Source organism: Heteronotia binoei, chromosome 2 (genome assembly GCF_032191835.1).
Source record: "Heteronotia binoei isolate CCM8104 ecotype False Entrance Well chromosome 2, APGP_CSIRO_Hbin_v1, whole genome shotgun sequence".
Taxonomy (NCBI): Eukaryota; Metazoa; Chordata; class Lepidosauria; order Squamata; family Gekkonidae; genus Heteronotia; species Heteronotia binoei.
The window spans coordinates 82001621-82023330 of record NC_083224.1 but is presented as its reverse complement, the minus strand read 5'-3'; positions in this window follow the sequence as shown (position 1 = coordinate 82023330).

Below are 21710 nucleotides of genomic sequence, written 5' to 3'. Positions count from 1 at the left end.
CCCCACCACCCCCAATCCAGCTCTTCTTTCCCTTTCCAATTTTACTAAAGGTAAAAGCAGTCTCCTGTGCATGCACCAGTCGTTTCCGACTATGGGGTGACATCACATCACAACGTTTTCACGGCAGACTTTTTATGGGGTAGTTTGCCATTGTCTTCCTCAGTCATCTACACTTTCCCTCCAGCAAGCTGGGTACTCATTTTACTGACTTCAGAAGGATGGAAGGCTGAGTCAACTTTGAGCTGGTTACCTGAACCCAGCTTCTGCTGGGATCGAACTCAAGTCATGAGCAGAGAGCTTGAACTGCAATACTGCAACTTTACCACTCTACACCATGGGACTCCTTTCCAATTTTACTACCTGAAGCCAAATACTTACCTGAAGAAAAATTCCCTGTCCCTTTAATAGAGGTTTAGTGGGATATTATTTGCCTGATGATGTTTACTTTCATGCCATGAAAAGCTTAAACAGTTCTTTCCCACTCATTAACCCTTTATGAGCCAGGAGAGCCAGTTTGGTGTAGTTGTTAAGTGTGCGGACTCTTATCTGGGAGAACTGGGTTTGATTCCCCACTCCTCCACTTGCACCTGCTAGCATGGCCTTGGGTCAGCCATAGCTCTGGCAGAGGTTGTCCTTGAAAGGGCAGCTGCTGTGAGAGCCCTCTCCAGCCCCACCCACCTCACAGGGTGTCTGTTGTGGGGGAGGAAGGTAAAGGAGATTGTGAGCCGCTCTGAGACTCTTCGGAGTGGAGGGAGGGATATAAATGCAATATCTTTATCTTCATCTTTTTTATTAAAGGGACAGGGTGAAGTCTGATAGCCCTGCCTGGCTCAGTCTCATCTGAATGTGGCTGCTAAGCAGGATTAGCCACAGTTAGTACTTGGATGAGAGATCACCACGGAAGACTAAGCTTGCTATGACAATGGCAAATCACCTCTACTCATCTTTTGCCTCTTGGTCCAGGAGTTGTTAGGAGTCAGTTGTGACTTGGTGGCGTATGATGATGATTATTGCGACAGGACATTTTCCCTCCAGATCTATTGGCAACCTTACCTGGATTTAGGTGCAGGGCCTTATAGGGGCATGTATAACCTTTTGCCCATCACCACAATTAGCCAAAACAGAACAATATATGCAAAGCTACAAAAATATGAAAGTCTGCATAATCAATAGTTTTTGTTGGGCTACTTTGAAATAGAAGGTTTGATTAAAAAAAAAAAAAAAGCTCAGTGTAACCACTGCCATGTCTATCCCTTCTAATTACAGCTAATGAGTTTTCCTGCTTAAAAAAATTAGAGTAGAAATCCCACTCAGCTAAAAACTTAATACTTGCAAAATGTGTGTGTTCCAGTAAGGCAGGGATCCCCAGTGCTCATGGGTACCATGGTGCCTGCTGACACCTTTTCTGACACCTGCCAAGCCTCCAGATGGGGTTTGGAAATCTGCTTTTACAACGGACCTCCAGCTGGCAGAGATCAGCTCACCTGAAGAAAATGGCTGCTTTAAGGGGTGGGCTCTATGGCATTGTCCCATGCTGAGGCTCCACACTGCAAAACCTGTCCTCTCCTGGATCCACCCCCAAAGTCTTCAGGTATTTTCCAACACAGACCTGGCAAACCTATTTTAGGACATATGTGGGGCCAGGAGGGGCTATTGGCCATGGGAGATTTGATTGGCTGTGTAGATTTTTAAAAAGTTGCTTTAGTAGCAACTGCCGCCACAACATAAGGATCTTCATGGTATGACTGAATGTAATCTTGTGGCTGTGCCCACAATGCTGTGTCATAATTCCAAAAGTGCCCACAGACTCAAAAAGGTTGGGAACCCCTGCCATAAGGAAACACTATCCTGCTCCTGGCACAGGATTTATACGGGAAGGAACAAAAGGAAGATTTAAAAAAACAAACCTACTGTGGTATGGTGGTTAGAGTGTTGGATTAGAATCTAGGAGACACAATGTGCTGTGGAAACTTTGCTGAGGGTGTCGTTGGGCCAGCCACACACTCTAATCTAACCTACTTCACATGGTTGTCATGAGGATAATATGGATGATAAGAGAATGAGGCAAACCACTTTGAGTTCCCACTGGAAAGAGAAGAGGGGTATAAGTTACTCTCCACTCATTTTGGGTTCAGAAAAGTGTTCTGAGTCCAACACAGCAAGCACATCAGGTTACAGTACACAAATGTAGCCCTCTAGTCTCCTTAACCCTCTGACTGTACCTAGAGCACTGGCAGTGGGGATGTTGGAGTGTGGTTGGTTTGGAGACATTCTATACACTGAGTGTAGCCAGTAGGGTTTATTTATTTATTTATTTGTTTGTTTGTTTTAGTCACTCCTAACCCAATGAGTCTCACAATCTCTTACATTAACTCCACATAGTAAGGGGGGTGGAAACCCCAAAAACAAATAACAAATATAAACATTAATATATTAAACTGTTAAAATATGTGGATGGCACCATACCACTAATTAAAAAAACCCAAGCATGTTGATTACCCTCCAAAGACCAATCCAAACAATTTGACCTTGCATGCCCTGAGGAAACTAAACAAGTCCAGAAGTGCACAGGTATCATCCATGAGTACATTCCACAGGGTAGGAGTTACAGCTGAGAAGGCCCTTTCTCTGGTGACAGCTAACTAAGCTATCCTGCAACAGGCCCCTGGACAATGACTGAAATGAACATGAGGGATTGTAATGAAAAAGGTGGTCCTGTAGGTATGAGGATTCCAGACCATTTAAAAGTTAACACCAACACCTTGATTTGGATCCAGAGACTAAATGGTAGTCATTGCAACTGCTGGGAGAAATCAGCTCCCCTGAAGAAAATGGCTGCTTTGCAGGGTCAGATCGGGGGGGGGGGCAGAGGGGGGGTGCATGTCCCGGGTGCCAACGGAGGGGGGGGCGCCAAATTGGGTATGGAGTCCATTGTATTCTATGGGACCATAATACAGAATGGCCCAAAAGGGGGCATCATTTTTTAATTTTGCCCCCCCCCCTCAAAAACATGTAGATTTGGTTCTGCTGCTTTGAAGGGTGGGCTCTGTGGCATTGTATCATGCTGAGGCCAGTGGTGGGATTCAGCCGGTTCGCACCGGTTCTATGGAACCGTCACCTAATGCCCTATTGGTTCTATAGAACCGTTTGTTGGTCGGGCGCCCTCGGATCAACGGGGACTTTCCCCTCTAAGTGCCTAAAACTCACCAGTTTCTTTTCCCCACCAGACTGCAGAAAAGCCCAAGCGAACAAGTTAGACGCGTGCCCTGCCAGGAATTGCGTCTCACTCCCTCCAGCCCTTTCCAGCTTCACCACTCCCATGTGTGATTAAAACCCAGGCGCCGAGGAAAAAGCAGCTCAAGCTAACCACCGTGGCGCCTTCTGGGACTCGTAGTCCTTGCGCTCGGTAGCACAGCGGGCAGGAGGCTCGAAAGACTACCAGACCCGGCATGCCCCTCGGCAAAGAAGGGCTCCGCTCGCTCGTGCGCGCTCGCGGAGTCAGGAAGCCCCGCCCACTTTCATTCCTGGAAGGATGAGTAGGCGAAGGTCTGTGGGCTGCAAACACTTATGGGGGCGTCGGGCTTGTTTGGGTTTTTTGCAAATGGCAGTCAAATTAGGTGACAGATTTTTCTTTTTGCAGAGAGATAAATATTGGAGCGTGTTGCCATGTATGCAAAACAAGGCTTGATAGCTGGGCTCTTCCCCAGCCAACGGTTGATCTGTTCAGATGGGTTCTGTGGCATGCGTTTGGGTGCCCCAACTGTAGTAGCTTTCAGGTGATGGTAAAAAAACCCCTCTGCCTGGACATGTGAGTCCTTCACCCGTGTTTGCTCAAGCTTGTATAACCAGCTTTGGTTGGCACACTGCTTTTTTAGGGAGGCCAGCCTTTTAAGCTCACATTGCCAGAGTGACACTTCGTTCTGCAATGCTGGGGTGTCAAACATCTGAGCTGGGGGCCGAATCAGGCCCTCGGAGGGCTCCTATCAGGCCCCTGAGCAACTGACTGTCATCTGCTTCCTTCTTTCTCCTTTCTGTATAACAGCTTGCTTTGCAAGGCTCCCTCAATTGCACAGGAACTGCAGAGCAAAACTTCTATTTTCTCCATTGGCTGAGGCTCCTCCCTTGGGGAGGAAGGAGGAGGAATAGCTTGCTTTGCCAGGCTCCCTCAATCACACAGCAGAGATACTGAGTGAAGCCTCTCTTCCTTCTATTTGCTGAGGCTCCCCCCCCCAGTCCCCTGGGGAAGGAAGGAAAAAGCCAGAGCTTCCTTTGCCCAGTTCCCATGTAATTTAAACACAGTGCAGGCTTCTGAACTGTAGTTACACAGATTAGTTGTCATAACCAACACCAAATGCAAGACCTGATTATATATTAAGCAACTGAAACCAGACTCTTCCTTAAGGTGAACTGATAGGTTATCACGGGCCAGATCCAAGGATACCTGGACATATACATAACCTCAGAGGGGACATCATTTTCCAGCCTTCAGTACTGTGACTTGAGAACTGCCAGCTTTTAAACTACAGAGTTCCTATACTTTCACATCCCTTGACTGGCAGCAACTAGGTTGCCACATCTTTTCCTCTCAATTGTTTCATTTCTGGCCATGAGGCAGCTGTTCTAAGCACAGGAAGAAACTCTCTCCCACTAGTATTAGTCAGGAACAATAGTTCACAGTTTTCCCAGTTAGAAGCAGCTATCTGCTATTGCTAAATCTCTTAACTGCAACTAGGGTTGTCAACAATTTCATAATGGTTCATGCTTCTAACAGATACATTGCAGGGAGAAATCCAGTAGGTATAACCTGTCCCCCAACTCTGCCCCAAGCAGTACTTGTTGAATTTCTGTCTCTCATGTATCTGTTAAAGGCTTAGAGCTTCTATCAGCAGCCCCATCCATAATGCACCCATCAGATATGGGATCTGGGCATTCAGTTTTCTAGCTACATCACCAGGATAACTCTGAGAAGTATTTTAAAAGAAGGAACACATCTACAAAAAGATTGTTGTCACTAGGACCAGTAAACTCCTGGAGCAGACAGAAGCCCAAGTTTAAGGAAATCCAAACTTAAAAAACATTTGCCACTGAAACAGAGAAAAAATAGCCTCTGTATGGGAAAAATCAACTGCTTCCTGAAAAAAGAATTAGAAGAATGCCGACGTATTGAGCTGTGACATATGGTTACACAAGTAGAAACCACAGAGGGGAAAATCATGTTTTCTCTTTCATTATTTATCACTCTCTAACCATCTCCAGCTGGGTGAGTAAACAGCCTCATTGGTCTGTAATGAGAACAGCCTGCTGCCACTGTGCTCCCAGCTGCTGGATTCCAATGGTGTGAGGAGCGCCTTTGTATATATGTGTGTGGCTGTGTGTGCGCACAAAACTGACCTTGCTTAGCCACTGTCTTGGAAAGTAAACAAGGACTACATCTCTCCAGCCAGTTTTTCCTCCAACTCACAACTGTCCAGGTCTATTGTTTTTCCTTCCTTTCTCATTCTGATCTTGGCTTGACCATTTTCTTTTTTCTTTTGGTCAAACTATATATCTTTGAGACCCATAATAATGATATAGAAGAGGCACATTTGATGAAAGTACATAAAAAGATGCTTCCTACAGAAAGATTGCAATCCATCGGGATAAACCCTTACCTTCCAGCCTGAGTAGCAAGTGGCCTGTCAGAGGCATAGGCTAAAAGCACTGTTGCTATTCTGGTTCCAATCTGGGCAAGGACATAGGAGTGCATCTCATGCCGAATGCCTGCTTCATGGTTGTGCACTGGAATGTGCCTGCAGCAGCGTTCTCTGATGGAGTGCAAACTGGCTACAGGCTTTGAGTTAAATTAACCACACGACTCCCTGTTATTGTTCAGGAGGAATTATGTGCCCAATTTCCCCCCACTGCCGCGTTGCAAATTGAGTCCTAAGTGTCCCATGAAATGGCTGCATAATTTGTGCATTTAGGAACTAGTAGCACAAATGTGTTCAGAGCTGGAAGGCGACTCGGATCCAGATGGTTTTCCTTTTATCCCCCCTCCCTCCTTTCATGTCTCATTCATTTAAATTTGCCTCTCTTCCATAAATTCATCATTATTATAGTCAGTTTCGAGATGGAAAGAAACTTAATGCAAATATCCATAACACCTGCGCTCTCAAGATCTCCCAGGGCTTCACATGCTTCAGCATCATCTCATACAGGGAACCTATTTAAATCCCCCTTTACCAAAGCAAGAAGAAATAACAGGTTCAAAAGTTTCATTCCCTCAGAACTTGCAGTCCCTGTCCTCACAGATCCTAGAGATGGCAAAATCCTAATCTCACGCTCAGATCCACCTCTTGATTGCCTTGGAGTCAGGGTAAATATATCAAAAAGCAGTTTGAAATGCAGAAGTAAATCACCACACACATTCAAGAACTGGAAATATTATTTTATTTCTAAAATGATGATCTTGTGAAGAACAGTAGAGACTTTCTGCCGAAATTAGGGTTGCCAATCCCCAGGTGGGTGGCAGGAGAAAACCCAAATGGTTCCACGTAAACCAGCCTCAGTAATCACACAAGGAACAGCACTGAGAAAATTAAATACTTTCTATTAAATAAATAACTTTCATATAAATAAACTCTAAATCATCATACCCTGATACAAAAACACCAAGCATAAGTGTAACAGAAGGACCTATGTGGGTACTTATAACAAATAGTCTGAATCAGTAAAACCAGTCCTTCTACTTCAAAAGAATCCTCTGTCTTGCTTCCGAGGAAATTCAAAGAAGATGTAGATTTCACTTCATAAAATGATTCTTCAATGTAATATTCCAAAGCACAGCAAACACAGCAACGAGGCAGTATTTTATCTTCCCCCGTTTCGATAAAGCTTTGACTAGCTTTTTGTTGAATTTATCAGAGCATGGCAAGATTCCATAGGCTTTACACACAATTAAGTTTCCATTCACAGGGTCTTTATCTTTATGTTAAAACAAACCATGGCAGTTCAAAATATTCTTTTATTTCTGTAAAAATTTCTGTAAAAATCAAGAACTGCTCTTTTTAAAAGGAAAAAAGCAGACTAATAGAAACCAATCCATTTCTTTTGAATTTTGACTCCTATAGCACTGGTATTTCCACCTGCAAAAAGAGATATCATGAATAACTTTTTTATTTTATTTATGGGATTTCTATCCCACTCATCCCGCCAAAGCAGGTTTGGATACATTTACAAATAAAATTTTAAACAAACATTTTAAAATAAAAATGACCTTTTAAAAATTACCTATTAATTTTTTTCATTCAAATAGAGCAATACTGCCATTTAAAAGAGATCTTTTCATCTGCATAAACACCTTTGGGATAAAAATTGTATTATAAAATTAATTTTGTAAAAAAAGTTAGGACTGAAAATCCATTTTTGCAGGTGTCTGTTGAAATCTTTCAGTGGATGAAACGAGGAAACAGGAAAACTAGTCATGTGTATCTGTCAAACCCTCTCCATGAATAAAACTCACCTAGGAACATTTGAACTCAGATTATAGGCTTGCTGCTTTTTTATGGTGAAAGACTTTGTGACTTGAACAGTTGTGTATATGGTTGCCAGCCAGAAGCTTGATGCCACTTCTGGTTTTCTCCAGAAATGATGTGAATCTGTCACTCAGCAGTGATGTTCATTTTTTCTTCCTTCCAGCTGGCACCATACCAGTGGGCAGGGTATGTCCTACCACCAGCAGGCACACAATAAGCCTACTCGCATACAAGCAGATATAAGCAGGTGTAATTTTAATCAGTGCACTCAATGCCAGGAAAAGCTTCACCCATTGATTTCTGCCAGTTACATGTCTACTAGTGGGGTATGTCCATTATAAAGATAAGAATCCTTCTTACAAATTGGGAGAAAGTGGATACAGAGAACTTTTTCTCTCTCTTCCAAAATACTAGAACTCAGGGATTCAGGACAGACCCAAAATGCATAATTAATTCAGAATTTGCTGCCACAAAGACAATGGTTATTGCTAGCTTGGGTGGCATTAAAAGGGAATTCAGAAAATCATGGATAGGCCCATCAGTCCTATAAGTCATGATTGTTAAGTGAAGCTTTCATATTCAAAGGCAGATTCAGGTGGGCAGCCATATTGGTCTGAAGCAAGAGAATAAAGTTTGAGTTCAGTGGCACCTTTAAGACCAACAGTTTAATTCTGGATATAAGTTTTCATGTTGGTATAAGCTTTCATGAAAACTTATATGAACCACGGACAAGAGTCACACAAAAAACACATGGAAAGGAAAGAATGTGGGTATACAGAGGTGGGCAAATGTCAGTAGAGAGGCTGTCTGTATATGTAACTGAATGATAGTGCAGGATTGAAGATAGCAGAGGCATATTCTTCAAGATTTTTGCCTGATAACAACAATGTATCCAACAACCAACTTGAAAATCTGCTTTTTATATTAAGAATCCACCCATCCCACTGCTCCATTTGACCCTCAACACCTACAGACACATATACCTACCATTTGAAGGACACTTTGCTAGCCTTGAACTAATGATATACATGTACTGACTGACATATCTGGACACTTGTAAGCACTGGAGTTGTGTGATGTGTGGATTGATGTCTGAAATGTAGTTGAAGACAAAAGCTACTTGACCTCCCTTTCCCTTCTACTTTGCAAAGCTGAGGAGAGCGATTACGGGGCCACTTCACCATCCAACTGAAATTTCTTATGAAAGCAAATTACATGGGCTTGTGTAGTCTCTGGGTTCCCCGGGTGATCAATCCTCCCTCCAATGACATCCCCCAAGACCACTCTTTAGGTGGTCCTGACTCTTTTGCTATTGGTTATTTTTGTTCAAAAGACTATGAATTTCTGCACTTTCCCTTTCCACTTTGACTGATATATATGCAACACAACAGTAGGGAACCTTTCCTTCATCAGCATTGCTTTTTTTGACAGCTGAATGGAAAGTAAAATTTTTAAGAGAAAACATAGGGCTTAAGCAGATAGGCATGGTTTAAAAGAATATGAATAGAGAAGGGCATGAATCACAAAAATGCCATGAACCGAATCACAAACCCAGTTGGCTTGCATATGAACCAAACTGGGTTTGTGAGGTTCATGCCTGAAACAGCTGAGTTGCAGGGGCAGCCTGCTTCTGTGGCTCAGTTGTTTTGGGCTGTAAACAGCTGAGCCATGGGAGCAGGCTGTCCCCATAGCTCCACTGTTTAGATCATAAACAGCTGAGCCATGTAGAGCAAACTGTTTCCACGGATGAGCTGTTTCCATATTTTGGCAGTTTTTACAGGATGTTTTGGCAGCTGTTTCTGATCTTTTGGCAGTGTTCATAGGGATGTTTTAGCAGCTTTTGTGAGGAGGAGAAAGCAGGGGTTTAAAGCAGGGGTTTTGCTCCATATAAATCTCCATGAACTGCCTTAAAAGTTCATGGAGGTTTGTGGCCAGGCTGCTGTTCGCGAACCACAAACCAGCCAAAATTCATCACAATCAAAGATTCATAAACCAGTTCATGCCCATCTCTAAATATGAATGCTCCAGTTTGCACTAGTTTGCTCCTTGGTGTCCTGTATTGACATGAACTGGGTTGTACAGTATCCATAGCTGGCTTCCTGTTTCAAATGCAGATAGAGTCCTGTAGGAAAAGTGTCAGGACACCAGGTATTTAACAGGAACCTCAGAACCTGCAGTTGGGACTGGCTTGGTGCAGAATGTGATACCATAGGGCAGGGGTGGCCAATGGTAGCTCTCCAGATGTTTTTTGCCTTCAACTCCCATCAGCTCCAGCCAACATGGCCAATGGCTGGGGCTGATGGGAGTTGTAGGCAAAAAACATCTGGAGAGTTACCATTGGCCACCCCTGCCATAGAAGCTTTTGCAATTGGCTGCCTTCACGAAATTAGGTACAAATGCTAGGCCTCTCATCCTGCCCTTGTCCAAGAATTTTCTATTTGCTGAAACTGAAATCCCACTCGACCCATTGATGTGGCTACGTGCAGCTGCAGGCCTGGCTTGGATGATAGCCCAAGAGTGATAGGGAAACTATAGATTTATCTACATTTTAATTTATTTGTTCGATTTATATATATATATATATATATATATATATATATATATATATATATAAAATCTGCCTTTCCACCAAGAGTTCATGGCATTTGTGACTCTTCCCCCTTATTTTGTCCTCATAATAATAACCCTGAGAGGCATAAAGTCACAGTTATCTTTATAGTAGAATTAGGATTTGAACTTGGGTCTTCCCAGTCCCTTTCCAACACAATAACCAAGGAGTGTCAAACATGGTCTGCAGGCCCATGAGCAAGTGGTGCGAGGGTGAGAATGTAGGAGGCTTCGGGGGGGGGGGGAGGTGTGTGTGGGATAAGTGGGCCCATGCTACAGCTGCTTTGTGCCAGATAATGGTGGGCAATCTCCCACCAATAGGAGGCTCTATAGAGAGACCTGTATACTGCAGGGGTGTCGAACTCATTTGTTGCAAAGGCCAGATCTGACATAAATAGGATTTTGTGGGGCCAGGCCATGCATATCATATTTGTTAAAAATAAGATCTTTAATTGTGTTTCTTTATATCCTTTATAAAGTTTTTATCTCCACTACCTGGCATTACATGTTATGATATGCTTAAAACTTGCAGCGTTTTGTTTAAAATGGAAAGGTGCAGGGAATAACGGGATTTGGCAATGCGATTTTAAAAATAAAATATCAAGAAAAGCACAAAGATCACAGCAGAAACTAAAAATATAAATCAAAAATATAAAATGCTCTGGGATTAGGAAAGCATGAGCCTGCCTTGGCGGGGGAGGGCGGGATATAAAGGCCCAGAGTACCCTTCCAAGCCTCCCTTAGCTTAGGCCAAATAATGGGCGTTAGGACCAGGCAGAGTTAACAACAAGGGGGAAAAAGGGTTTATTTTAAAAGGTCAGTGCAATATAACAAACAAGGTACATAAAACAGTAAAAGGGTGAAGGGAAAATAAACAAATGCCCTAACGCATCTATCTATAGAGTCCTTAACTAATACCAACACTTACCCCCTTGGGTAAGGGCCTTTCCTTGCTTCCAGCTCTCAAGGCAAGTCCGCTTGCGGAGAGGGCGGGATATAAATTGAAAGTAATAAATAAATAAGGCAACAGCCCACCTCTAGCTCAGCCTTCCAGGGAAAGAACACCCACTTCCTGGACTTGGCCTTTATATATTCTCTTCCCAGGCCCCACCCCTCTCTGAGCCTGTTTCCCTCCAAAACCCTTACTACCCAATCAGAGATGTAGGCTTTTCCCATTAACTCCTAAGCAGGCTATCCTGGGGCCTGCAGGCCTTGCTAGGCCCAGGATCATGACACCCCCCCCCCCCCATGTGATTTGGTATTGTTATCAGTGCAGAGGAAGGTGCCAGAAGTCAGCCTTGCCTAGGGTGCCAGATAGTCTAGGGCCGGCCCTGTCCATGGGCCAGACATTTGACACCCCTGCTCTACAGAGACTATGTTGCTACCTTAAAAACAAGTGCACATGGCCTACCTCCACTGTTGGTTTGCTGGAGATGATGATAGGTGGGTAGGTTGACTGGTGGGTTGGTTCTTCCTCACCTGACTCAACCCTGCCAGCCAGTCCCTTCCCAGTCCCTTCTCACTAACAAGCCAGCAACTTTCCCTTGTCCAGGTGCTCTTCTCCCTCCGTTTCTTCCTCTGCTAAGCCTGGGTGAGAGCCAGGCATTGCCCTTGGCTGACTGGGGGAAGCTGCTCTTCTGCACTGGCCATCTTGCACTCAACTCTGCTGACAAGCACCTCTTCTGCCGGTACCTCTTTCCACCTCTCTTTCTTTCTCTGCTAAGTCTGGACAAGAGCCAGGCATTGCCCTCAGCTGGCTGGGGTAAGCTGCTCTTCTGCACTACTCTTCTGGCTATCTTGTGCTTGCCTCTTTGTGAGTGCCTGTCAGCCTCTTATTTTCTTCCTTCAGGCATCGGGAAGATGAGTTTGAGACACAGCTCTTGCCTGACCAGGGCTAAGCTGCTCTTTGGTGCTGGCTGACTTAACTGACCAAGTGTTGTTTGAATTCCAAGTGGGGCCCAGCAGTCTTACCGCTTCAAACCTCCTCTTTCAGCCCTGGTCTGCATAAGCCTGTCTCATTGCCCTGGAGAGGAGGCAATGCCTCTGGAGGAGTGCAGACTGCCTTTCCCTGGCACCTACATTCTCCCATTCAATTATTTAAAAAAGAAAAAAAAAGTGTGCACCTCCCAGTACTCATCTAAAGCACAGCAGATACTACACCAGAGCTTTGGATCACATACCAACCAGCATCTGTCTTTTCTTTTTTTTCCTTATCTTTTTTTTGGAAACATCTAGCCTTAAGAATTCTGGTGAACTTAAAAGCTTGTCCTCTGTTATGTGACACTTGGTTGGTCCCAACAATAGATATTCTGTATTTTATGGACAATGGCTGTTCTTTGCCTTCATGTGGCTGTAATCCAACTTCACCAGAAAAAGGGTGGTGGAATAAATTGTTTGCCCGTTTCTAGGTCATAGGGTCACAAATGGTAGAGCGGTGTATGACTGCTGTGCTACTGGGTGCCTTGCCCCCTCCCCTTCTTTCTCTGATGGGCAGCATCCAGGGAATGCTAAGTGCCTTTCCCTTGCACCTGCCAGCAGTGCACTCTGCTGAGCAGATGTTTAAAAAGGCTCCAGATTTTGATGCAACAATTCAGAGTGAGAGGTGTCAGTTATAAAAAGATGTTCAATAAAGGAAATACTAGAACAAAATTTGAGTTCCGTTTAACTCAAGATATAACTGGTTGATCTGTAACTGGTTGACAGATTGCACCCAAAGAGTGCTTGCGAATGGTTCCTCATCCTCTTGGAGAGGAGTGACAAGTGGAGTGCCTCAAGGATCTGTCCTGGGACTTGCTTTGTTCAACATCTTTATAAATGATTTGGATGAAGAAATAGAGGGAATGCTTATTAAATTTGCCGATGATACTAAATTGGGAATGGTTGCAAATACAGTAGGAGACAGAAACAGGACACAGGATGACCTTGAGAGGCTGGAAAACTGGGCTAAAACCAATAAAATGAATTTTAGCAGGGATAAATGTAAAGTTCTGCATTTAGGTAGGAAAAATCCAATGCATGGTTATAGGATGGGGAAGACTTGTCTTACCTGTAGTATGTGCAAAAAGAATCTAGGGGTCTTAGTAGATAATACGCTGAACATGAGTCAGCGGTGTGATGCGGTGGCTAAAAAGGCAAATGCAATTTTGGACTGTATCAACAGAAGTATAGCGTCCAGATCACGTGATGTGATGGTATCGCTTTACTCTGCTCTGGTAAGACCTTACCTGGAGTATTGTGTTCAGTTTTGGGCACCACATTTTAAGAAGGATATAGGTAAGCTGGAACAGGTCCGGGGGGGGGGGGTGATGAAAATGGCGAGGGGTCTGGAGACCAAGTCCTATGAGGAAAGGTTGAGGGAGTTGGCGTTGCAGTTGCAGGGTTTTCTGGATGACGCTTCTGTCCTAGACCCTTGCCAGTCCGGCTTTCACCCAGGCCATGGGACGGAGACAGTGCTGGTCGCCTTGGCGGATGACCTCCAGTGGCATCTGGATCGAGGCGGTGTGGTGGTGCTGATGTTGTTAGATCTGTCGGCCGCGTTCGACATGGTCGACCATCGCCGCCTCACCGATGTCGGGGTTGGAGGGTTGGCCCTACAATGGCTCTCCTCCTTCCTTGAGGATCGGAGACAAAGGGTGGCAATTGGGGGTGAGCTCTCCCAGAGACACACACTACATTGTGGGGTGCCTCAGGGAGCAGTCCTATCGCCGATGCTATTTAATATCTATATGCACCCCCTTGCCCAGATTGCCAGGAGGTATGGGCTTGGGTGTCACCAATATGCAAATGACACCCAGCTCTATCTGCTAATGGATGGCCGGCTTGGCTGCGTCCCAGAGAATTTGGACCTGGCACTGCAGGCCGTGGCAACTTGGTTAAGACTGAGTGGGCTGAAATTGAATCCAGCGAAGACAGAGGTCCTTTGCTTGGGTCACGGTGCTCTGGGAGGGGAAATACCTCTCCCGGTCTTTGACGGGGCGCCGCTAAAAGCGGCGTGCCGGGTCAAAAGCCTGGGAGTTCTACTGGAGCCTTCATTATCAATGGAGGCCCAGATAGCAGCCACTGCCAAGTCAGCCTTTTTTCACCTGAGGCAGGCGAGGCAGTTGGCTCCCTTCCTAGAGCGTCGGGACCTGGCAACAGTGATCCATGCAATGGTCACCTCGAGATTAGATTACTGTAATGTCCTCTACATGGGGCTGCCTCTGTGCCGAACCCGGAAGCTGCAGCTAGTGCAGAACGCGGCTGCTAGACTGCTGCTGGGGCTCCCAAATGGGAGCAGATACAGCCGGGGCTGCGTGAACTGCACTGGCTACCAGTTATTTACCGGATTCGTTACAAAGTGCTGGTCATTACCTTTAAAGCCCTATATGGCCAAGGACCTGCCTACCTTAGGGACCGTCTCTCCCCGCACGAACCCCAGAGAGCACTGAGGTCAGCAGGGACGAACCTGCTGACTATCCCTTGGCCAAAAGAGGTAAAACTCCAAAGTACCCGCACTTGGGCTTTCTCTGTTATGGCTCCACAATTATGGAATCAACTTCCAGAAGAAATGTGGGCCCTGCGGGACTTTGAACAGTTCCGCAGGGCCTGCAAGACCATCTTGTTTTGAATGGCCTTCACTGATTAGAACTGCTAAGTAAAGTTTGCCATCTAGGTAATAGCACAAAAATATTAATTTTACTGTTTTTAGAATTTTAATAGATTTTAATTAATTGTAGTTAAAATGTTGTATTGTACAATGTATATATTGAATTCTTGTTGTTAGCCGCCCTGAGCCTGCTTCGGCGGGGAGGGCGGGATACAAATAAAAGGTGATTGATTGATTGATTTGGCCTGGAGAGGAGGCAACTGAGAGGTGATATGATCACCATCTTCAAGTACTTGAAATTAGCATACAAATACAAGAGTTAACAGAGATGAGAACTGAGTATGAGTCCAGTGGCACCCCCATGACTAACATAGTTCAATTCTAGGTAAAAGCAGTAACTGAGCAAATTGGCATACAGATAATAAAAGAGTTAACACTGTTCCATTGTCCTGAGTGTTGTAATAACTTGTAATTCAGCAATCTTCTGTTGCAGTTAACAGAGATGAGAAACAGAAATCCCTTTGCAATAGAACAGCCGCTTTGAGGTATCCCATTGACTGGCCTGGGAGGTTGAAATGTTCTCCTACAGGTTTCTCAGTTTTGTGATTCTTAATGTCAGATTTGTGTCCATTTATCCTCTGACGTAGGATTTGACCTGTTTGCCCTATTTAGAGAACTAGAGGGCATTGTTGGCATTTAAATGCATATACTGTGTTAGAACATGAACAAGGAAATGAGCTTGAGATAGTGTAGTTGATGTTGTTAGGACCAGTGATTTTGCCATCTGGGTGTATGTGGCAGCAAAACTGGCATCTGGGTTTATTGCAAGCTCTGGTAGCAGTGTCCATGTTCAAATTAGATGTTGTATTATTGTGGGTGAGGAGTGTTTTAGATTGGGGGGCTGTCTGTACACAAGAAAAGGTCCCCCCCCCAGTACTTGTGAAAGACAGCTGTCATTATCCAGTGGAGGTTGTAAGCTGCAGCTGATGCATTTAACTGTTGAGAACTCTACGTGACCACTAGTGGTGTTCTGTTATTGTCTCTTTTGGGCCTGTCTTGCAACAGGTTTTCTCTAGATTTTATTAATCTGGCTTTATTAATCTGTTTTCTGACTTCATCAGGTGGATACTTTAGTTCCAAAAAGGTTTGTTGTAGATCCTTCAGGTGATAATCTCTGTCTGTAGAACTGGAGCAGAAGTGGCTGTAGCGAAGAACCTGACTGTATACATGGCTCGTTTGGTATGTTTAGGATGGTAGCTTAGGGCATGTAGGTAATACTGTAAGAGTTTCAATGTTTTAAGCATGTTTATATTTCATATAAAAATAATATCATTAATTGGGTTTGCCTGTGTCTCTCATAAAGTTTATATCGTCAGTATCTGGCATTATGTTTTATGGTACACATAGGCCTGTCCTGAGAAAGTAACATTTATGTCAGATCCAGCCCACATTACAAATAAGTTCAACACCTCTGCATTAACCAATACATTGGGTCTCACAATGCTCTTAAAGCATTTCCCACTGAACAAGGAGGAGCTTGGTTTAGCTGTTATTATACAAAAGATTGACATACTTGTGGTATCTTTCCATCCTATGCTACTAAATCAAAATACTGGTGCTTTTTTTGCTGACAATTCGCAACTGACTTATGGTAACTCTGCAGGGTTTTCAAGACAAGAGATTTTCAGAGGTGGTTTGCCTGCCTGCCTGCCTGCCTCTGGTATTGGTTGGTTCAGCCTAGTGAATCTAACGCCAGCCTTTCCTGTCTCTTGCAGTCTCACTTTTCATTGTTAGTTATGTTAACATTCTCTTCCTGTAAATTTTAATGAATTGTCATCAGACAAAAGTAATCCCCAATCATGAACCTTAATTTTACAAAAAGAAAGGCTCGTTCTAATTGATAGAAAATTGGTTGTTTCTTGTCAGGTTATTGTTCATTTCTTGATCCCTAATAACTTGTGTGTCCTACCAATCAGGGCACAGATTTGAGATTTCATAACATACCTGTATAGTTTCTCATGGCTCTGAATACATTACATATTGCTCTCTAAAGATATTTGTTCAGGTCAACATGAGACCTAAGAGTAATTGCTAAAGGCTGAGGTTTGTGGAAATATTTTTTTTATTAAGGTTTACTTGAAAACTTGCTTTATTTAACTAAATAATTGTGTTTTCTGTGCCCATATCTTATACTGCCAAAATGGTAAGTTCCAACTTAAAATGCCATTCAGGGAAACTATTCTATTAGATTTATAAAATAGTTTCTGAATCCATCCAATGCTGTTTCTGCAGTTGCTGCCACCACCAAGACCTCTTCATTCCAGTGACATTTGCATGAAGCTTTCACATTGAGTGTTTGTTAAAATGGATCATAATTTGCAAAGCAGCTGTATTTAGTGGATTACATACATATGTGCCATCAAGTCACAACTGACTAATGGCAACCCCAGCAAAGAGTTTTTGAAGCAAGTGAGAAGCAGAGGTGGTTTGCCATTGCCTTCCTCTGCAGAGTCTTGGTGGTCTCCCATCCAAGTACAAATCCTGCTTAGATTTTGAGATTTCACAAGATGGGGCTATATCATTCCAACTTCCCTCCCATTTAGTGGACTACACCTCTAATAATCAAAGCAGTTTCTAATCATTCAGAGAAAGAAGGAATATGTGTTGGGTTGGGAACCCTGTAGGGAATATGTGTACTGGCCTGAAGAAAACTAAAGATGACCAAAGGTACTTTGGTATTTGGAAGACAATAATACAATGGCTCATCCACAAATGGCTGCTTACTTGACCTAGGACTTGAAAAATAATTCTATATCTTGAAATGGGTCACATGTTCTCTCCTATCATTCTGTTTTCTGAATAATACAGTTGATGATACATTCTAAAGGAGTCAATTCCAAGTTTTATGCAAGCATTCAGTCTGTGATGCTAATATAAACCTGTCTGAATCTGATGCTGGAGACAGTCTATACAGGTAAAGGTAACTGTCTATCATTCTGCCATGTGAGCCATTCCTGGTACCCTGTTTACCTCACAAAATGTTCTTGAAGCATGCATGTTCTACTCAAGCTATTACGGTAATTTGATAAACCCATTCTTCATGATATGAATCTTTGCTTTCATTAAAGGGAGTGGGGGGGCATTGCATTTTGATGGCTCACAGAGACAGTTCATTAAGCAATCAACCCTTTTAATGAAATATTTCTTTGTTAAAATATTCATTGATCTGCTGTAGTTTTGCATTGAGAAAAGAACAGGCTTCATCCCAAATGCTTTTTCGTGGAGTCCTCCTGAACATGCACTTGAAACAGAAAATTGTGTCCCAGCATTACAAACATGGTAATTCACACATTAGACCTTGACAGGCGACCTTCAGGGACTCCAACCAAGACCCCTGTGTGACACAGATTTCTCTCCCCCCCCCTCTTTGTTGCTCCTCTGTGCCTAATGACTGCTGAGGTTTCACATCTTAGAGTATGGTCTTCTTCTGAGAAAAGCAGATGTCATCTTCTCTCTAGGGGGAGAAGCAGAAAGCAAATGGAATGGACAACAGGTATGCTTTGTTTGGGAATGATTTTGCTCTTGTAGATGGTACATAGAAAAACAGAACTCCCCCATCTGCTATGCATTGGTGGTATGGTTAAAGGCATACCTTATAAAGGCAGTCATTTTACATCCACCCGGCCTTTGGGTACTGTCTGAGCTGATAAAACAGCAGAACAAACTGGGAGAAAGCTGAACAAAACACCAATGGGTAGTACAGAAAAGAAAAAGGAATCTGAAGAAGGAAAAGAGGGAACAAATGTTGCATCGATGTACCATTGGATACTGCACTATCATTATGCTACAGCAATCATTTGCAACTGGATTGCCTTGCCCATATAGGGTTGCCAGTTCTGACTCAAGAAATATCTGGGGACTTTGGAAGGTGGCGCTGGGAGCAAGGGTGTGACAAGCACAAATGAACTCCAAAGAGAGTTCTGGCAATCATATTTAAAGGGCCTTTGGAATAATGAAGGACACCTTATTTTGGGGCTCATAGAATTGGACCCCCGGTCCAATCTTTTTGAAACTTTGGGGGTGTTTTGAGGAGATGCACCAGATGCTATGCTGAAAATTTACCTAAAAAAACAGCCCCCAGAGCCTCAGATACCCACAGATCAATTCTCCAGTATACCCTATGGGAATCAGTCTCCATAGGGTATAATGGGGTGCCCAGCAGACATTTCCTCCTCCCCCTTTCTGATGACCCTGAAGTGGGGGGAGGGCCTCCAAACTGGGAGATCCCCTACCCCCAACTGAGGATTAGCACCTGTATAAGGAAAATCCAGTAGTGAATGAGTTATAGCACAACATTAGTGCAATATCCAATGATGCATGAAAACAGCCCTAGTGAAGAAGCTGGTAAAACAAGAAGCAAAGTGGGAGAAACAAAAAAGTCTCAGTTTTCCATGTGCCTTGGCAATTATTAACACACAATTAATGGGAAACAATGGATCAGAGAGTTGTCTGATGTATATGAAATCATTAGCCTGATGTAGCTTTTCACTACTGAGGATTTGCCCCAAAGCAGATTAAATGGAGGCTTGGCCCAAAGAGGAAAAACAAAAAGAACAGGAGAAACATAAAACCCCAGAGTGAAGAATATTCTTACACAGCATTATTTAGTCTGTGCATTGCTCCACTGATTTCAAAAGGATTACTCACAGCTGACTCTAAAGGAGTAAGGAGAGAAGAATCTAAAGCTAAGGAAACAATGCAGACAAGCACCATGAGTGGTGTGTACAGACAGCCTGATCTGTATGAGTAACATTATTTGAAAAGCAGATAAATGAAAAATGAAACCCAGACCTGCTGTGTCTAAAAGAGTGAGTGGTAAAGTGTTCATGGCTCTGAGCGGGTGGTACTACAGCCTTGGTCTTTTTCCACCTGGCATGAAGCAAGCAATACGCACAGGTCAGCTGTTCATTGGTCTGGAATTACATTGTTCTCTCGTGCTCAAACACAGTCTCCAAGCCCCCACAGCCTCCTTTTGGTCTGAGGTTTCAGAGACATGATGCAGACTCCCTACTGACTAAGCCCCATCTGGAACAGAAGATTCCCAGGTGAAAGGGCTGGAGAGGGGGGAATATAAAAGTTGGGACTGGATCAGGGTAGGTGAAGAAGGCAGCATTTCAGTTCTGGCCCCCTTACTCAAAACAGGTTTCTTTCTGGGAATGCCCTGTGCCTAGCCAAAACAATTTGGGGAAAAATGGGTAGCAGCAGAGAATAAAAAAAATGAATACCTTTCCAGTCAATTAAAAACAATCCATAAACCAAGGTGTTATCCTCAGCTCAACAGTAATACTAGCACTGATCCAGCACCAACAGTGTGATAGCTCATCCTTGATAATGATGGGGAGTGTATACCTTATAAAAGTAGGGCTAGAGAAATAATTTTGCTGTGCAGGGGAGGTTGCTTTGCTATGGCATGGAAACATAGCCATACTGCCTCCCTCACGTACCCCATTTCAATGATCCTGGTGTTATACAAAGCCAGCAGGAGAATTAAACATGAAATAAAGGTTCCTGAGATGCCAGGGAAGTGAAGACACTGAAGAAGACGACATTGGATTTATATTCCACCTTCCACTCAGAGTCTCAGAGCAGCTTACAATCTCCTTTATCTTCCTCTCCCACAACAAACATCCTGTGAGGTGGTGGGGCTGAGAGGCTCTCTCAGAAGCTGCCCTTTCAAGGACAAGCTCTGTGATAGCTATGGCTGACCCAAAGCCATTCCAGCAGCTGCAAGTGGAGGAGTGGGAATCAAACCTGGTTCTCCCAGATAAGAGTCCGCACACTTAACCACTACACCAAACTGGCTCAACGGAGGCAGCAGCATTGTTGCTTCTGTAACATTTGTTCAACATGAATACTGGATGATTAGAAAATATTAAAAACTAATTAGAATAAAGTAATCAGACCTGGTCAGGAATAAGTTAAATTATATTATTCATATTCAGTGATGGCACAAGTACTATCTAGCAGGTACCGTAATATTATTGCAATCATATTCCTTGCAGCATTAGCAGTGGGAATGGGCATACTCTCTAAGGCAACTGGAACCCCAAAGTGGGTTGTGAAGCCTCTGAAGGTGGCTTCCCTCCCTAATGGTCATCCCTACTCTTACCATTGCTCTCTTTTGTATTTGGCAAAACAAGATCTGATCTTGGAAACAGTATCTTCCATGTCATACATTGATAACAGGCAGGTGGTTTGCTGGATTGCCATTATCATGATCCTTTCTTGTACTCCACGAAAGCAAAAGTGACCCCCAGCAACCCGGGGATGTCAGGCAGGCAGATCAAAAAAGCATGCACACATGCACACATCTGCCTGCCATCCCTGTCTCACACACAGTGCGTCCTGAAGCTGCCTCAGAAAGGTATCACTTTCAAAGTGGTATCTAAATTCTGAGGCAGGTCCAAGGTGCTTCCCTGGCCATCTGGATGGCCGGGAAGCACCTGGAGAGCAGCTGACAGGTGCATGAGTGCTCTGGAAATTCCTCCAGGGCACATGCAGCCTGTCCCTGTTCCAGGGGCTGGCTGCATGCCATCCGGAGGCTCCCGGCTGCTCCTTTTCTGACTGGCTCTCTTCCGGGGCGGCTTGATGCCACCCTGAGCCAGCCGTCTGTTCTAAGCCATTAATTGAGGGTTTTTTTCCTTTGCTTCATATATTGTTGATTAAGTAAAGTGTGTCCTGGATGGTTACAGAATGAGTTTATTTTTTTAGATGGGGTTGAGAGGATGGTCAAAGGCTGGAATACAACCTCCACATGCTAAGGCTGTGTATGTCAAAATGCTGCTTGCTGGGGTTCATAGTGGGGGCAGCTATGCCCTTTGTGTGATATTTGTTGGTTTCTCAAAAACATCTAGTTAGCTACTGTAAAAAATTGTACAAAACATCTGGTTAGCTACTGTAGAAAATTGATTGCTGAACTGTAGGTGCCAATGTCATAGTTTGCC